This window comes from Perca fluviatilis, chromosome 7 (genome assembly GCF_010015445.1).
Source record: "Perca fluviatilis chromosome 7, GENO_Pfluv_1.0, whole genome shotgun sequence".
In the NCBI taxonomy this organism is placed as follows: domain Eukaryota; kingdom Metazoa; phylum Chordata; class Actinopteri; order Perciformes; family Percidae; genus Perca; species Perca fluviatilis.
Window position 1 is genome coordinate 18,664,101 of NC_053118.1, and position 4,230 is coordinate 18,668,330.

The following is a 4,230-nucleotide window of genomic DNA, read 5'->3' on the forward strand; positions in this document are numbered from 1 at the left end:
TGAGATTTTGACGATTTATAGTGATTTTATTTCCGTTAGACCTTTGCTTACATTGACGCTGATGCATTAAGGACGGCCCATAGACAGTATATAAGGCAGTGCCTCCCCTGTTCCAAGATGGCGGCTCTATTGACGCATTCGATCCATAACTGCCGTAGTCAAGGCGACATGTATACAAAACCTCATCACTTCCGGTATGTGGTACATTCCCTTTCCGTGAAGAATCTGTCATTTGTAAATTTGTTTCGGGACTGGTAAAAGTGTTTTGCATCTTGTTAATTTGTTTTCGAAAATGTAAATTTGTTTTCTAAAATGTAAATTTGTTTTCGAAAATGTTATTTTGTTTTCGAAAATGTAAATTTGTTTTCTAAAATGTTATTTTGTTTTCCAAAATGTAAATTTGTTTTCTAAAATGTTATTTTGTTTTCCAAAATGTAAATTTGTTTTCCAAAATGTAAATTTGTTTTCTAAAATGTAAATTTGTTTTCTAAAATGTTATTTTGTTTTCCAAAATGTAAATTTGTTTTCTAAAATGTTATTTTGTTTTCCAAAATGTAAAAGTGTTTCATTCTTTGTAATGTTGCATTGCACTTCCCGGCCACCGTATAAACCCCCATGTGGCTGCTACATTCCCAGTGTTAGCAAACTCTAACTAGTCTGTCAAGGGACTGTTCGCTTTGGTGCTGTGCCCCGATGCGTCGCGTATAGTGCATACCCAGTTTTTGCGCCACTGAACGAGACTCAGAAATAATATAGGCCTAGAGCACTTAAGAAAACACAGAAATACAAAACTGAATAAACAGCAGAATTTTAAGATTTTTATTTATTCAGCTTTTATCAGTAACATCAAAATATTCTTGATAATTAACATTAAAAGTATGTTTAAGGATAATAATAGCAGTCAGAACAAAAACTGTGCATCAGGATGATTTTTACATTCTCCTTGTTCTACAACAGGATGAGCTGCAAAGCTGTGAAATGGTCTATAGGCAACACTAAAAAAAAAGAAAATGATCCTGGAAGAAACTGTATGAGGCAAGAGACAAGTAAAAAGAAAACTATTTTACTGAATTATATTTTTATACTTTGCTTGCTAAACTTTCTCAGTCATTCAAAAGTCATTTTCTCAGTCATTGAAAGGATTGGGACCAGGGTGTGAGCAGCAGTATGAGGCCATGCAAAGATGAGAGAAAAGCTGAGTGGTGATGCTGCCGTTTCCACCAGTTAAGAGAGCATGACCAAAGAGACCAGCGGTGCGACCAGGAGCAGAAGGCCAGCACTTGTGCTGCTGGCGCTGTTGCAGAAGTTCCCCTGACAGCAGCTAATTTCTGTTCCAAAGGCTCCTGCCACCTGCGTAGCCCTTCAGAGTCATCGTTTGACCTCTTAGATTCACTGGGAGTATAATAATGTTAGGGTGAGAGCTTAATGTTTTAATGCATCTATTCAAACAGAGTTAGATGTTTAATGCTGTAGGTCGTTACCTGTTGTTGAGATGCAGTAGTCCTCATTCCCCTCACAGTTTAGAGTGTTGGTGCACTTTTGTCCGTCACAGGAGAAGCACTTTTTACCATTTGGATTGGATTTGCTGGGTTCTGTAACAAAAAACATCCATTGTTCATATTGTTTGGGGATGTAGAGGGGGGTTGAGGGGTGACTTAAATTCCCTTTTCTTCTTCAGTGCCTTTTTCAAAGCTTTCTATGTCCAGCAGACTAATTTACACAATGTAAAAAAGATTAACATTCATTGATCATATTGTTTGTGGATGCAGTTATTCAGATATACAAAATGCAAAGATTTATGCCATTTGTTTGCTTAATATCTAATTATAATATACAGGAAAATTAGATTGTTTTTATATTAAGCTATGATTAGCCTATAGGTAATACATTAAGATTGACTTTAACCTGGAAATTCAGTGGGTCTCTCTCTCTCTCTCTCTCTCTCTCTCTCTCTCTCTCTCTCTCAAATTCAAATTCATTGAATGTTTTACATTGTAGAAAAAGGGCATCTCTGTCTTGGTCTGCTTTATATTGCTGAGATAAAGTCTGACATCCTGCACATGAATCTTCCCCTCTCTCTATCTCTCTCTCACACACACACACACACGCACACACACACACACACACACACACACACACACACACATCTGCACTGTGGCAGTTTGGGGTATCATGTCCTTGAGCTCCTCTATAAGAGATGGTGATGGAAAGTCATATTCCCCTCTACTGGCTTGTCTTGGAACTTAAGTCTTGTCTCAACAATATCAACTCCAAGCATATTGTCTCAGGTTCTGATACATGGACTGGCATCACCAATTCACAAAACCTACATTCACAATTTCCATATGGCACTATGATGAATATACTGTACATCTTACTGTATGTTTAAAACAAATGTATTTTTTAAATGTAGAGTTTTATTATTTATTTTATAATAAATAAGTGAAACCAATACTAACTTTTAAGGAGAGTAGTTTTCACATTTTAACAGCTATTGCTTATGCAAGTGAAACAGCTTTTATTTAAAAGAAGCAGCTAAATACCAAGAGACAATATACAGTCAGTAAGTTACCAGGGGCAGGTTGGGTGTTGCAGAGATCGGAGGTGCAACAGTTGCTGGTTATTACGGTGTTGCCCGTCCAAGGTTGAATGAGGCCTCAATACACTCTTCAGCCAAAGCACAGCTTATTGAATTGACATCAAGAATTTTTGAACCACCTGCAACAAAAGCGGAACCTTTGTAAACTGGGACCGCACAAAGCATTTTAACAATAAAAACAATGCAACACAAATGACTATACCTGCATATGAAGTGACTTTAATTGCCCCACACTGTTGACCCTGCAAAGGGCATTCTTTTGATGTATCTGTGCAGGTTCCTGAGATTCCCGTGTACACTCATAACATTTCAAGGTGTGGGCTGAGAAAACACAAAACTTTCAAAGTTTAAACTTAAAAAATAAATAATAATTTTGACACCTTAACTCTGAGGTAAAATAACAAAAATAATGAGTGCAGATACAAAAAACAAAGGTGTTGTACAGTATGAAGGTGGTTGCAAAGTGCAGTTCTGACATTTTTTTGCTTGTTTTTCAACGGAATAGAAAAGAGGTCAAATCATCCGTGGACGAACAGGTGAGGAACAAAAAGCAATAGCAGTGACAAGTAAAAGTAACCAATAACATTGGCATATGACAATCATGTACAATCCTTTTTTTAGAGATTAAATAAAAAAAAAAAAAAAACTAAACAAAAACTTGCCTTTAGGGAGAAGCACAATCCCAAAGATCAGCATCAGGAGATGCATTCTTTGATGGCAGGATTCTACTGAGTTTCAGTTTGATCTGTTAAGGGCAAAAGTAGTTCTCCTGAGAAGGGGTTGTCTTCATCCTCAGACCACTCCTTCATACCTCTCTGAATAGTGACTAAATGTGAATCTTAAAAATAAACTAAAAACGCCCTTTAAATTAAGCTGAAACGAAACTGATGTGTTTTGTTACCTGCAACAAAAGATTGGGTCAGTGTTTAGTTTTTTTATTAGACAACTTCTATTAATTCTAAACAGTGGTGTCTTAAAGTGCCCATATTATGAAAAAAACACTTTTTCTGGGATTTGGGGTGTTCTTTTGTGTCTCTGGTGCTTCCACACACATACAAACTTTGAAAAAAATCCATCCATGCTGTTTTGAGTGAGATACGGTTTCTGAATGTGTCCTGCCTTCAGTCTCCTAGTGAGCTGTTCAAAATCGGCCTGGCTAACCACAACAGTTAGCTCGTAGCGTTAGCGTTAACCTGCTAATGCTAGCGTTAGCCGGCTAATGCTAACGCTAGCATGCTACATCGTTCTCAATAGCAAAGCACTGCTACAACACACACAAGTTCACCATAATCTACAAAAGAACTACTTACATGTGCGCCCTCATTTAGAAGTCTCCCAGCTAATCCTGCCTTGTAACTGACCGAAGTTGGAGAAACAGGCTTTCTTTTACTGTCTCTAGAGTTAGCTAGCTGACATGATCTACATCTGAGCTACTGAGCATGTGCGAGTGCAATCAAAGATAGTACAGAAGAAGAAGATGAAAAGAGGTCTCACTCTGTAGCTAAAACAGAAACCAGGTGAAAAGAGGAGCTGGAGCAGTGAGAGAGAGCTGTGCAGTACAACAAAAATATGGGTGTTTTTGAAAATTAAACCATGTAAACCTATTCTGGTACAACCTTAAAATACAGTTA

The 4,230-nt window shown here is 37.4% G+C and overlaps 1 pseudogene; it reads right to left on the reverse strand.

Moving 5' to 3' along the window:
- Positions 1-805: 805 nt before the first annotated feature.
- Positions 806-3,933, reverse strand: LOC120562813 (annotated as a pseudogene).
- Positions 3,934-4,230: the final 297 nt, after the last annotated feature.